The 15,302-nt window shown below is 38.0% G+C and overlaps 1 protein-coding gene across 12 annotated transcripts in view; it reads right to left on the bottom strand.

Annotated features, from left to right (window-relative positions):
- LOC105866527 (von Willebrand factor A domain-containing protein 5A) overlaps positions 1–1,114 on the bottom strand; it is a 30,217-nt gene extending 29,103 nt beyond the window's left edge. For 5 of the 12 annotated variants that reach the window (XR_012919008.1, XM_076002603.1, XM_076002604.1 and 2 more), the window contains exon 1: positions 888–1,071. The gene's annotated coding sequence lies outside the window, so the exon portion shown is untranslated. Of the gene's footprint in view, positions 1–887 lie in introns of all 12 variants that reach the window. The other 7 variants (XR_012919009.1, XM_076002609.1, XM_076002613.1 and 4 more) reach the window with 4 other exon arrangements.
- Between the last annotated feature and the right edge of the window lie 14,188 nt (positions 1,115–15,302).

The raw sequence follows: 15,302 nt of genomic DNA, 5'->3' as shown, positions 1-15,302 counted from the left end.
GGGCCAAGCCTGTCTGTGAGTGGAAGACAAAGTAGCAGAGGAAGAAACAGCCTTTATTTCCTCATTCTAACCCTAGAATCAATCCCTCACTGAGGGAAACTTGCTCTTCTACACTTTTACCCAGCCCTTCCCTGTGCAAAGTGAGTTTGCACAGAAATCAGAAATAGTACTGGGTGCCTCAGGGTGGCACTTCAGCAGGGCACCTAGAAATGCGTAGGTAAACGCTGGCCACAGGGGCTGACCAAGGTCAAAGCCTTGAATCTGAGGAGGCTGGGAGAATAGAGGGCTTCTCCCTGAGCCAGGTGGCTGCTTCTTAGGTGGCCCCTCAGGAATGCAGAGTCCCCAGCCCTGAGCTGTCCTAGTGCAGGACTGGGGGGAGCGGGTGGCACAGCCTGCCTGAGCCTGCTCCCTACTGCAGGGGAGAATTGGACAACCTGGAATCTGGCCAAGAAAGAGATCTGGGATGCATGGGGGAGCTTGGATAAAATGAGAGTAATTTAATCTTTCAATTTTCAATCCTAGAGTTTTAATGTCCTGGTAATTACAGAAGGGACAGAAGGGTTTATGGGCTGCAATTGATTGGGTGGGTGAAGGCTTATGACGACAGAATTTCTGCAGCATAAACTTACATAACATTGAGATAAATAGCATCGATTGTCCATATCAAAGGAAGAAAGAAGGAGAAAGAAAAAGGTAAAGTAAAAGATAATGAAAGTGGGAAAGGGGCCTTGAGATCAGGAGATGGCTAAATCTCCCTCCAGCCCACACAAGATTCCCCTAAGCTGCCAAAGCTGCAGAGACCACCCCCCGCCCCCCTCCCCCACCCACCCCCCACCCCCCACCCCCCTACACCCCCGGGGTTCACACACCAGGACTAAATTCCTCACCTGTTGGACTTGCAGTTACAAGAAGCCCCTATGGGTTTCAGATCGGGGAAAGAAGTTAGAATGTGCGGATTTTAGTCCGCAGGTGCAGGGGGTGGCAACCAGCCCCAGGATAAGCTATGGGGTCGCCTACCTTCTCCAGAAGTCCGGGACTGCTCTGAGTCACTGAAAATGAAAACAACAGCAGTCAAAATTTCCAGGAAGACCCGCCCCCTTCTAGGGACCGGTTATAAAGTAGCAGTTACATAAGTAAGGGACCGATAGAAAATTCCTAAACAAATACAGGCAGTGCCTGGGCTACAGAGATGTGTTCCTGAGAATGTCTTTAGGTCAGATTTGTACGTAACTGCGGATCCCTGATGAACAGCACATACAGGGCAGTAATAATAATAACACTGTAATGGCTGGCATGCGGTGATAACAATACAGAGGAATGCTGTAATAATAATAATGCCTCCGTGCTGTGATAACAAGGTACAGAAACTGTTGTGCTCTTTCTTTTCATTCAGACAAACAGAACATAAAAACAAGGTCATACAAAAAGTTTAGATGGAAGCAGGAGAAATTACAAAGAAGAATATTAAAGGTTAACACTGACCCAGTGTTGCATCAATGTCTTACTTACTGGAAGGGGCATTTCTGAGGCTAAAGGAAGGCAGGTGGCATTTATCAGAAGAGCATGAGGAAGATGGTGCTGGAGAATCAGGGTTGGGGTCTGTTGCTGGGGAGGGGAGCTCACCACTGCACCCCAAAGGCAGCTAGGGCTGTCTGCGCAGCTTTTGCTTTCTTTAATCATAAATGGGCTTGTAGCAGCTGATGTTTTCGCTAACTGCAAGGTAAGCCTCTGAAAACCCTCAAAGTTAGAATCTGGCTCCTCAGGTTCAGCAGATCCTGCTTCAATGAGAGGAAGAGCTTCAGCTAATTCTTTTTTTCAGATAGTTTATTGTCTTTGGATCTTCTGATTCTTCACATTCTTGTGCTTGTGTCAGTTCCTTCTCTATGTACCTATGGAACACCTCAAATCAGGACATCTGTAACCCGGGTACGACCTGTAATCAAACCTTTGCTTTTCTCTGGATCAGTGGAAATTTCTTCAACATTGGAACGTTTGCTTTTGTCTTTTGACCCTTGCTAAGGATCAATCAGAGGATAGGCAAGGGGAAGGGAAAGTGAAAATGCCACAAGAGGAAGAACATCGATGAGACAGTAAAAATCACATATTTTTGTGATATTAATAGAATCACTTACCAAGGGCTTACAGTGTGCTGGGCCCTGCTAATAAAACTTCATGGCGTTATGTCATTGGCTCCTTACCTCTGATTGGAGTCATTTGTCCCAAAGCTGTGCCCTCCCCACAGCACTGGGGGAAGACGAGCAGCCGGGCTCAGACACAGACTTCTGCTTTCCTGAGAGAACGTCGGTCATGCAGGGCCACAGCTCCCCGTCCTGGGTCAGCGGTATCAGGGGATTAGCATTATTTCATCAGGATCCTGAAGTCACACGTTTGGGGTGACAATGTGAGTAACTGAAAATATCTGTGCTCATCTTCCTGGCCAAAGGACACTTAGAAGCAGCCAAATTTCCCTTACCTTCTCTATTTCAAAATGACTTATTAAATCTGGGGCTTAAAGAAGGAGCCATATTGCTGTTAGAATCTGTTTATGGTAAAGAATATATGATGTGCATGAAAGATTCAGCCTGATTTTGGTCTGTGTGATATGTTTCTGGTGGCAATTTTACTCTCCCTGATTTATTTGTTCTCTTACCTGTAAAATGGGGATAATGCTATATCTACATCCCTGGGTTAAGATCTAGTCCATCTTAATGGATGTGAAAGTAGTATAAGTATATATGTGTGTGTGTGTGTGTGTGTCTATGTGTGTGTTACATGTGTACATATATATATATACACACACCCACACTTATGGATATACATTATACATACATGCATATGTAGTACAACACAATATAAGCACAAATTTTATTTTCATGGCTGAGAAACATGTTTTATACTTGTACCAAACTAACTGTAAGAGGAAATTATCCTTTTCTCTGCGTAGAAATCATGTCTGGTTTGTTTTTTCTTTTCTTTTTTTTTTTTTTTGAGACAGAGTCTCACTTTGTTGCCCAGGCTAGAGTGAGTGCCGTGGCGTCAGCCTGGCTCACAGCAACCTCAATCTCCTGGGCTCAGCGATCCTACTGCCTCAGCCTCCCGAGTAGCTGGGACTACAGGCATGCGCCACCATGCCCAGCTAATTTTTTTTTTGTATATATATTTTTAGTTGGTCAATTAATTTCTTTCTGTTTTTGGTAGAGACGGGGTCTCACTCAGGCTGGTTTCGAACTCCTGACCTTGAGCGATCCGCCCGCCTCGGCCTCCCAAAGTGCTAGGATTACAGGCGTGAGCCACCACGCCCGGCTGGTTTGTTTTTTGTGGCTGTACCTTCCCTCCATTGACTGAAGTATCTGGGAAATGTCCCCTTCTCTTTTTTTTAAATTTCAGCATAATATGGGGGTACAGATGTTAAGGTTACATACATTGCTATTACCTTCCCTCCTCCTTCGAGTCAGAACTTCAAGCGTGCCCATGCCCCTGACAATGCACAATGCACTTATAATGTATATATATATATATATAAACCCATCCCCTCCCCTCCACCTGCCCAACACCTGATAAATGTTTTTTTTTATAACATTTTGGTTAGATTTTATAACTTTACTTAGCAAATGTTAGAGGTATGCCCTTCCCCTCCACATTGTTCACTGCATCCCTCAGATGTAGGTCAATCCCCCCGCCCCCCGAATCTCTGGTGAACACCACCACCCTTTAAGCACCATAATGATAATCAGTCAGTACCAATGTGATGGCGAGTACATGTGGAGCCCATTTTTCTGATCTTGTGTCACCTCACTTTGGATAATGGGCTTAAGCTCAATCCAGGATAATATAAGCGGTGTTAGCTCGCTGTCATTTCTTAGAATTGAGTAATATTCCATTGTAAACATATACCAAATTTTAATTATCCAGTCATGAATTGATGGGCACTTGGGTTGTTTCCATGTCCTTGCAATGGTGAATTTTGCTGCCATAAACATTTGGGTGCAGATGTGTTTATAATAGAATATCTTATGCTCTTTGGGGTAGATGCCTAATAATGCTATTGCTGGGTCGAATGGTATTTCCATTTTTTAGCTGTTTTAGTTATCTCCAAATTCTTTTCCACAAAGGTTGCACTAATTTGCAGTCCCACCAGCAGTGTAACAGTGTTTCTATGTCTCTGCATCCTTGCCAGCATTTGTTGCTTTGGGATTTCTTGATATGGGCCAATCTAACTGGGGTTAGATGACATCTCATTGTGGTTTTGATTTGCATTTCTCTAATGATTAGAGATGTTGAGCATTTTTTTACATGTTTGCTGGCCATTATTCTGTCTTCTTTGGAAAATTTCTGTTCATTCCCATTGCCCATTTCTTGATGGGGTTGTTTGCTTTTTTCTTGTTAAATCTTTTGAGTTCTAGATAGATTCTTGTTATCAGACCTTTATTGGAAGTGTAGAGAGCAAATATTTTCTCCCATTCTGTAAGTTGTCTCTTTGCTCTAATGATAGTTTCTTTGGCTGAGCAGAAGCTTTTTAGTTTGATCAGATCTTATTTGTTTATTTTTGTTGCTGTGGTGATTGCTTTGGGGGTCTTCAAAAATTATTTGCCTAGGCCAATGTCAGAAAATGTTTTCCCAATATCTTCTTCTAGGACTCTTAGGGTTTCATGTCTTAGGTTTAAGTCTGTTATCCATCTTGAGTGGATTTTTTGTGAGAGGTGAGAGGTAGGGATCCTGATTCATTCTTCTGCATGTAGATATCCAGTTTTCTCAGCACCATTTATTGAAGATAGATTCTTTTCTCTAATGTATATTTTTGTCTGCTTTATCAAAGATTAGGTTACCATATGCATATGGTTTCATCTCTGGAATCTCAGACCTATTCTAAACATCAATGCTTCTGTTCTTATGCCAAATACCAGGCTGATTTAATTATTATTGCTTTATAGTACAGCTTGAAGTCAGGAAGATTAATGCCTTCCAGTTTGTTCTTTTTACTTAAGATTGCTTTGGCTATGTGTGGTTTTTTCTGGTTCCATACAAAGCAAAGAATTATTTTTTCTAGATCTGTGAAGAATGATGGTGGTATTTTGATGGGGATTGCATTAATTCTATAGATGACTTTAGGTAATACTGACATTTTAATGGTATTGATTCTACCAATCCATGAGCAAGGTAGATTTTTCCATATGTTTCCATCTTCTACAGTTTCTTTTTTTAGTGTTTCGTAGTTCTCCTTGTATAAGTCTTTCATATCTTTCGTTAGATATATTCCTACATATTTAATTTCCTTTGGGGCTGTAGTAAAAGGAATTGCATTTTTGATTTAAGCTTTGGCTTGATAGTTCTTGGCCTCAATGAATGCCTCTGATTTGTGTGTATTGATTTTGTAACCTGAGACTTTACCAAATTCATTTATCAAATCTAGGAGTCTCTTAGAGGAATCCATGGGGTTTTCTAGGTATAATGTCATATCATCTGCAAAAAGCAAGAGTTTGATCTCATCTGCACCCACTTGGATGCCCTTAATGTCCCTCTCTTGCCTGATTGCTATAGCTAGGACTTTGAGCACTATGTTGAATAGAATAGGAAATAGTGGGCATCCTTGTCTAGTTCCAGTTTGAAGTGGGAATGGCTTCAATTTTTCCCCATCCAGTATGATATTGGCCATAGGTTTGTCATAAATGGATTTGATAATTTTAAGATAATAACCACCTATGCCTGTTTTATTCAGAGTTTTTGTCATAAAGGTGTATTGGACTTTGTCAAATACTTTTTCTGCATCTATTGAGAGAATTATATGGTCTTTGTTCTTGTTTTTATTTATAAGGTGAATTGCATTTATAGACTTGCATATGTTGAACCAGGCCTGCATACCTGGAATAAAGCCCACCTGGTCGTAGTGAATTGTTTTTTTGTTGAGCTGCTGAATTCTGTTTGCTAGAATTTTTTTGAGGATTTTTGCATCTATATTCATGAGGGATATTGGTCTGTAATTTTCTTTTTTGTTGTGTCCCTTCCTGGTTTTGGTATCAAGGTAATATTGACTTCGTAGAATGCGTTAGGAAGGATACCATACTCCTCAATGTTGTGGAATAATTTCTGTAGTATAGGTATGAGCTCAACTTCGTATGTTTGGTAGAACTCTAAAGTGTAGCCATCTGGTCCAGGACTTTTCCATTTGGGGAGGTTGTCAATTACTGCTCAAATTTCTGCACTTGAGATTGGTCTATTCAGGAATTCTGTTACCTCCTGGGTGAACTTAGGGAGTTTATATGAATCCAGGAATTTGTCCATTTCTTCCTTATTATGTAGTTTTTGGGCATATAGATTTCTGTAGTAGGCAAACAATGTTTTGTATTTCTGTGGTGTCTGTTGTGATCTCTCCTTTTTCATGTCTTATTGAGTTTATTAGGGCCCTTTCCCTTTGAGTTCTTGTCAGTCTAGCCAGAGGGGTATCAATTTTGTTTATCTTTTCAAAAAACTAGCTTTGGTTTTGTTGATCTTCTGTATAATTCTCTTGTTCTCCATTTCATTTAGTTCTGCTTTGATCTTAGTTATTTCTTTTCTTCTGCTAGGATTGGAATTGGTTTGCTCTTCTTTTTCTAATTCCTTGAGTCTAGTTCATATCTACTCTTTCTGTTTTTTGGATAGGAGCATTTATTGCTATTAGTTTTCCTCTCAGATATGCTTTTGCTGTATCACATAGGTTTTGGTAACATGTGGCTCCATTATCATTTTGTTCGTAGAAACTCTTGATTTCCCTCTGAATTTCCTCCTTGATCCAATAGTTATTCAACAGTAGATTGTTGAGTTTCCATGACCTTGTGAAGTGGTATTTCTGTTAGAATTGAACTCTAATTTTATACCACTATGGTCAGAGAAGACACATGGTATTATTTTTATTTTCTTGAATTTTTTGAGATCTGCTTTGTGGCCTAGTATGCAATCAGTTTTGGAGAAGTATCCATTGGCTGCTGAGAAGAATGTAAATTCAACTTCATTTGGGTGGAATGTTCTGTAGAGATCTGTCAGGCCTTTTTGGTCAAGGGTTTTATTTAAGTCCCTTATTTCTTTATTTAATTTCTGTTTGGAGGATCTATCCAGTTCATTCAGTGGCATGTTGAAGTCCTCTGCTACTATGGCAGTATTGTTTAACGTGGTATTTAGTTCAGACAAGGTTTGCTTTATGTAATTGGGTGCTCCTGCATTTGGTGCATAAATATTAAGAATTATTAAATCTTCTTGTTGAATCTTCCCTTTCACCATTATAAAGTGGCCGTCTTCATACTTTTTTACTTTTGCTATTTTAAAATTTATGTTGTCTGTGAATAGTATAGCTACCCCTTCTTTCTTTTGACTTCCATTTGCCTGGATGATAGTTTTCTGTCCCCTTCTTTTTTATGCTAATAAGAACCCTAAGTTTAGCAAGTCTATGGCCATTCAGAACAAAGACATTTCCCAGCCTCCCTTAAAGCTGGTGTGACCTTGCAACTCACTTCTGGCCCAGGAGATGAAGAAATGACACCTGCAACGCTGCGCCAGACCCCTACACTCCACCCTCTTCCTGCTCACTGGTGGGAATGTAGATATATTCTGAGCTTTCCTGGACCATGAAGATTAGGGGAAAATCCCTAAAAATGGAGAAGCAACAGGATAAAAAGATCCCAAATCTCTGAGACTGTCAAGGAGCAGAGCCTCTGTATCCTCACAGACTACTACCAGAGAGAGTAATGAATTTCTCCTTGGTTTATATCCTCTCTAGGGCTCTGTGCCGCACGATCCTTATCCTACCTAATACACCTGATTGTGATCAATAAAAAAGTGTTAAGGAGACTGTCTTATTTTGCACATTTGGATAAAATGAAAAGAGAGATCTGTGTATCATGAGAATAATATCAATTCATCTCAGCAGCCCCCAGTGTATACACATGTGCCTTAAACTATGCCAGTGTGTGTTGATCATAGATTGCCACTTATTTTTCCACAGTTCTTCTGGGAGTCATTTCCCTTCCTGAAATAAGGGCTGTTTGTCTTACCACAGAGAGTGCTTAGGACTGGTTCAGAACAGACTGTCAATGAATTGTTTTGCTCATCCTCCCATTTCTCTTACTCTGTTTCTTCAATGGTCTCTATCTTTATTATCAAGGAGTCTTGTTTAAGTCTCCTGTTCTATTTGTTCTCTCTCTTCTGACGTTTCCATAGCAATTCATCTAACACTCCCTGTGGTTTTTATCATGTTTGAGCCCTTTATGTCCTCTTAAATCCTGTACACCTTAAAGAAAAAAATTCCCAAATGCATAAAATTAAATGATTAATGAATAAATACATATAAATGCCAGTGGTTGTATATATTCTTATATCTCATAATTGCTATTCACCATAGATGTTATAAGATAGATTTCAAAAAAATCAAATGAACAGATGCTCAGACATGTGCACAAGCCTCACAAACATTTATTACCTGGTAATAACAATTATACTCAATAGGCATCATTTTCATATGATCACTGATAACTTGGAAATTTAGTATTTGAAAAAATCACACACAAACTGGGCTCATCAGAAACTTATCATATGTAAATGGATAGGTAGGGTAGATTTATATATATATATACACACGTGTACATATACATATATATACTTTCTATATATTTTTCTTCATATATTTGTGTGTATGTGTAAATATATAGATATTTATGCTTCCTTTTTGAAACCAGTGTTAAGTATTTTACATGATACATCAAACTGCATTAACTGCAGACAGGAATAATGCCTGTCATCATAAAGCCACTTAGTTGTTTGTCAGAAATTTCTTAGAAGATGCTGACTTTTGCTTAAGAGTCGTAAATTTCATTCATTGCAAACAAATATGCCAAAAGCATAAATAAGTGCCAAAGGAGATAGGCACGATGAAGCCTAAGGATCTAAATCTCTGAGGACTAGTAAAAGACATACCTTGCTCTTCCAGAGGGTCAAAAAACTATAGAGAAAACTAGGAACCAGGTCCCAATATATGAGGATCAACTTGGTTCCGTCACAGAATTAAGTCTGTGAGCTTTAGATTCAAGCAGTTCAGAACTCGATTCCTACTTCTAGTTCTTAATAGTTGTGTAGTCATGAGAAAACGATTTACTCTGAGTCTGCCATCATTTGTCAAATTAACTAACAATACCTACCCTGTACATATGTTGTAATAATTAAATAAAATAAGATTTTTTTGAGGCATCTATCACAAGTAGACACTCTCTGAATGTTAGTTCCACTTTCCCTTTGTTCAGTGGCTGGTTAAATCCTGAGACTGGAAAACCATATGTCATTTATATTTCCGTATAAAACAGGCTATTTTGTGAAAAGGACTCTGAGACTTTCTACACTTTTTCTACATCTAGTAATATTAGTTTTGATTTGGTTGTTTTTTCTACTCACCATCTTTTCCCCTGTGATTACTATAGTTAAAATGAAACCACCAAAGAAACAATAAAAAAAAAATCTCATCTTAAAATTGGGAAGAGAAGGAAGGAAAGTATAAGGGGGATGGGGAAGAAGGAGTCTGACAATGAAGTGAAGATGTCATAATGCATCCAATTTCCAGAAATAATAAATATCACAGGAGCACACAGCGTGTCTGGAAGTTTATTAGCATTATCTTATTTAGCCCTGACAATCACCCTATGAAATACTGTTATAACTCCATTTTCCAAATTACAATACCTCAGGGTAGTGAGGGTAGTGAGAACTGCTGACCTGCTCAAGGACATGTAGCTCATGAGAAACAGGCTTGTTCTTCACACCTGAACCTTCTGGCTCCAAGGTGGGTACTCTTCATTATATCACAATTTCTTCCACAGCCCTAAGAGACAAGGGGATAGCAATAAACTGGAGAAATTGCAGCTTTGGCAGGCCAAATCCCTGAGGTCCATAGAAGAAAGAAAGTGTGGCTGGAATATATACAAACCCAAAAATGGGTCAAGAGAAATCCACAGCTCTTTAATTCTCAATTCCTCTAAAGATTACCTTGATGACTACGTCCTATTTCCTGACTCCTGAACTCTCTCACCACCTGACATTTAATTGCTCCCTGTGCTCAGAGGGCTCCTGCTCTCTGAGTCTCAGGATATATCACGAGGGAAGCTCCAGAGGGACTATGAGACCATTTATAGTCTCCATAGAGGGGGGAGATATTTTCACTTCTGCTAACATGAGGAAACCATCCTAGGTGATAAGGCAGCAGTTAAGGTTACAATTAAGGTTGTAGCACAGCCTCTCTCTGTGTTATCCTGAATGAAAATCAAAAAGACCATCTAGGGGCCACAGCAAGAGAACCCAAACCCAATTCCCTGGCATCTAGGGAGAAGAAAATTTTAGCATGGAGAGTCCCAAGCTCTACAGAAGAAACAGAAAGTAAAAGGAGGGGAAAAAACACTTGTTTTCCTTACTTAAGCCAGTCACCATCTTTTCAACTATGTTAGTGTTCAGAACTTCTTTGTTTTTCTCAATTTTTACTTTTACCCTCATTCTGGAGACCTGGGTAGCAAGGACTGTTGGCAGAAAACACCATGAAGGGCTTCCTTCTCATTCTGCGTGATGACCAGGGTCCTTTCCTCCATCCACTCCCTCACAGGGCATGCAGGAGTGCATTTCGCTAGTCTTTTCTTCGTTCTTTGCTAATTAATTCAGCATCTTGTCATGTCTGAAGCCCCCCAGTTGCTTAGGATTGAAAATTAGTTGGATATATTCCTTGACATGGAGAAAATATATTTCTATGACAGAGAGAAAATAATAATCTTTATAAGACAAAGGTGGGTAAAAGACATTCTCCTGATTCTCTTCCTAATTCTCTGAAATATATATACACTTCTTCATAAATGGCTCCTCCCCTTCTTTTCTTAAAATATAGTGTTTGTCAAGGTTTGGCCCCTAGTCCTATTTTGCCCTGACTTTACCCTGTCTCTGCTAGTGCTCTAACTCAGGCTTAAGACATCAACTGTCATCTCCATGCAGGTGGCTTCCCAAACTCTTTACCATGGGACTCCCTATAGTGAATATGATAATAATGAACCATCATATAGTATCTTATTGTGTATCAAAATCTTTCATAAGTATCATCATCATATTTGATCTTGACTTCAATTCCTTGAGAGAAATATTATCCCAATTAGTGAAAAACAAATGTTTAGTGGATACTTACCACATGCCAAGTATAATTATAAGAACATTCCACATTTTGAAGAAGCACAATTGTAGTGTGGATGTCAAAATACAGATTTGTGAGACACAAATGAGGGGCCTGTGACTAAGGAGACCATGCAGTGGTAGGGCAGGAGCTTTCCTATTTTACCCCTATTGTCCTGCCTTAATTATTAATCATGGTCCCTTTTACCATTAAAAGTGTTGTAGTTGGAATGATAAATTTTAACTGATTACTTAAGGTTCAGGGTATTGATGCAGGGAATGCTTTCTGCTACTATAAATGTGAGAAGCTGAGATTCAGAGATCATAAATTATGAGTCCATAGTCACATCACCAAAAATCAGAACTTGAACTTGGGTTTTTAGATCTCTAATTTTGAAAATGTCATGATATCTCTTTCCTAGACAGATGTTTAGATTTGACATGAATCTTCTAGAAAAGCTGCATCCATTTCTATTATGAGTGTAACCCTAAATTACTATTTATTACCCTAAATTACTAAATTACTATTATCATTCTCAGTTCCATGTGTCTTTGATATTTATGTATGTGTCTGAATATGGATTTAGAAATGGGGAGGGACTTAAATTTTAAAGATTTTTTTAAAAAATAATCTTTGAAGTTATGAGGACATTTTTAAAATTGTGATTAATAAAATCTTAGTCTGAAATGATGCTATTTTCATTAGACATTTCTCATAGGTTTTCTTTGCTTTAAATTTTTTCCTACAGAAAAAAACTCATGTTTATACAATACTGCTTTAGAATCAGCAGCAATGTGACTGGTTTCACCTCCTGTACCACTGGTACCATGTATTACAATATTCATGTTTTACTGTGTTTTGAATGGCTGGGAAGGGTACTTGCATGTGAGATGCAGTAGGCACTTAAGCCATGGTTCCTGATCTTCTCTATTGTGTATGTTATTTTTTGCAACTCAGCATAATCCAGCAGAAACCTCCATGGGTGCTCAGCAGTATGTTCTAACCATCGCCCCAAAACCATGTTATTTAGCATTAGCTATGCTCGTGCTGATATTACAGGAGTAATTTTTTACCTTTGCCCAAAGGACAAAATAACAGTTGCTGGGCACCTGCAATATGTCAGGCACCATATTGCATGCCCCAGACTGCATTATCTCGCTTCATCAATGCAAAACCCTTAGCATATAACACTCACAATCCCCATTATAGGGATAGGAAACTAAAGCCGTAGCAGTCACAAAATTAGTAAACAGGAGCCTATATTTAAAACCAAGTCTACCTGGCTTAAAAATCATGTCTTTCCTTATCACCATTCCCCCCATTGACTCCTCTCCTCCACAGAGAGAGCAGTAGAATTATTCCCTATATTTTCCAAGGTAACACCAGGAATATCATCATATTTATTCTTCATAGCAGTTTTGTAAGGTAAATATTATCCCAGTTAATTAAAAGTAAACATGTACTGGGTACTCACTATATACCAAGCACAATTGTAAGAACATCTCATATTTTCTAGGATTTTTTTAATTTACTTTATTTTGATTTCCAACACCTAACCGCTTCTTTTTCTATTTATCCCCCTACATTTTCATGCTTTAAATGTCACATATTTATTTTACTTTTTTCTGTACTATGTTATTAAAATTCCTTTCCTAGGACTATGTTAAAATGCATATATAGCAATTATTCTTTTTGCACTCTCAGTTCTTTGAGCCTAACAGATATGGCTCACAACCCACCCCAGATGCCTATGTAAAGAGATGACAAACCCAGAATACAGGGGCCACCAATGGCCATGCACTCTTTCTTCAACCACTTAAGCACAAATAAGCTGACTTCAGGTCCAAATGATCTCCTATGAGAAGTAGACAAAAGCATTCTGGAGGAAAAAAAGTGAAAATACTGGCTTTCCTTCAATATGAAACCCAAAGCATCCAAAGATTCAAAGAACCCAACACAATGAATGGAATCTCTGTAGACTTATTACCATAGATAGTAATAAAGTAAATCAGTTTCATTAATATATTATGATAACACTAGATATATGTAGTACCTATGGTATGTGAATAATTTCTCCTATTTAGGATATCTTTACACTAATTCCTTTTCGCATCTGCTTCTTTTTGTTACAAAACTTTCCACTAATCATGATTTTCTCTTTTTTCTTCTCTTCAGGGAGGTCCATTTTCCCTTCTTAACTCCCTACCTCCATCTACCATATGTTTTTTCCTCCAGCAAGAATATTTATGATTACTAGCAATTTCGAAGATATTCAAGGCTCATTTTATCTTTGCTAGCTCAGGAATGAGACACTCTACATTTCATTGAATATCTAAATTTCTTTTATTAGGCATGGAATCTGAAGCCATAAGAAGGCTCACTACAACCATTGCTTTCTAGGGATAATAAAAAAGCCTTAAATTAGTCTAAGGAAAAAAGGAATAATTTCAGAGCTTTCAAAAATTTGATTCAAATAAACACATTTATTGGGTGCTCGTATTTCCTTGATCTTAAAGATACAATGGTGAACAAAATGGACATCATCTTTTCATAAAATGTATAGTCAGTATATTCATACATTAATGTCCAACTTTCATTCATTCATTCTCCTAACAGATATTTAAATGCCAGATATTCACAGGCACTTTGATAAATGCTGCAGCTTCAATGACAAATTATAGTCTTTACTCTCAGATATCTTGTAGTCTAATGGCACCTGAACTCAATTCCATCAGCATTTCCTGTATATGTATGGGTATATAGATGTGTGTGTATATATATCCATATATATATATATATATATATGGATAATATTTATCTATCTTACTACTTCCAGTTTTTAGGAGAATAAAATTATCAATCAATAACCATTACTTATAACAGAGAATCAGAGAAACTGACCAGGAATTGTGAATAGAGATCAGGGCAATTATAATTAGATAATTTTCATATACTTTGGGTCCCACAAAAAAGTCATGAAAGTAAAAACAGCAAGTGAAAACATCCTGTCTTCTTGGGTAATTCACAGGAACCTCTATTCAAGCACTGTGGCAGCTGACCACAGCACAACCCAGTGGCAGTTACATATTCTAGGCATATCCAGTTACCTGACTTTTTCCCTTGAGATAAAACAAATAGTGAAATTAACAGAAACAGAGAGCAGAAAAGTGGCTGTCATGGGCAGGGGAGAGAAGGAAATGGGGAGTTACTAATCAATAGGTATAAAGTTTCACTAATGCAAACTGAATACGTTCTAGAGATATGCTTGCTGTACACCACTGTGCCTACAGTTGACAACACTGTATTCTACACTTAAAAATCTGCAAAGGGATAGAGTAGATCTCATGTTAAGGGCTCTAACCACAGAAAAATAAAAATTTTTATAAGGCATAAAACATACAAAAAATTCAGAATTGAAATATTTTAGTTTCATTATGCTATGGCTTCAAAAATCCCATTTGTTAGTAAAGATTAAATATCTCATATTTCCATCTTTATATATGATGTGACTTCACTAAAACCTAAAAGCTAAAAGCTAAAATGTAATATGCATCTTAGCAGCTAATCTCTAAACAATTTAAAACCCCTGGAAAATAAACAAATTAGTCACTGTTAATTTTTTTCAGACAAATGAGTATTTCCAAAGAAGAAAATACTAAAACTTCAAAATATATTCAATTAAATTGGCATTAATATAACCCAAATATTAATGTTCATGCCACTGTATCTCAATCCATTGTTCCTGTCAGAAGTGTGGGTGACCAATTGACCTTTGATGAATAATTAGGGTATTTGACCACATCTTTGAGTAGCTGTAGAAATGTTCTGGAAAGGAATCAGGAGGATCAGATTTGCAGGTTGGTCTATTTTAGGGCATGCACTGTTGTGTACATTCATTATGTTCATCTCTTCAGTACTGAGCTCGTTGTTCTCTTAGCCTATCTAGCATTTCACCATATTAACATTTTCTTTTGCTTTGTATCCGTATTCATGAAGGAATGTATCTCAAGATGTGAAGATCTACATATGCTTCACTAGACCCTAAATGTCTTTGGGAGAATTCCTAACTCTTAATTTCAACATTATCTTTATGCTTAAATAAAGATGGGTGCCGGTGAATATATTGGTACTGTACCTACCACAA

This window comes from Microcebus murinus, chromosome 4, assembly GCF_040939455.1.
Source record: "Microcebus murinus isolate Inina chromosome 4, M.murinus_Inina_mat1.0, whole genome shotgun sequence".
Lineage (NCBI taxonomy): Eukaryota > Metazoa > Chordata > Mammalia > Primates > Cheirogaleidae > Microcebus > Microcebus murinus.
The sequence above is the reverse complement of the archived record's forward strand: the minus strand, read 5'-3'. Positions and strand labels throughout refer to the sequence as shown.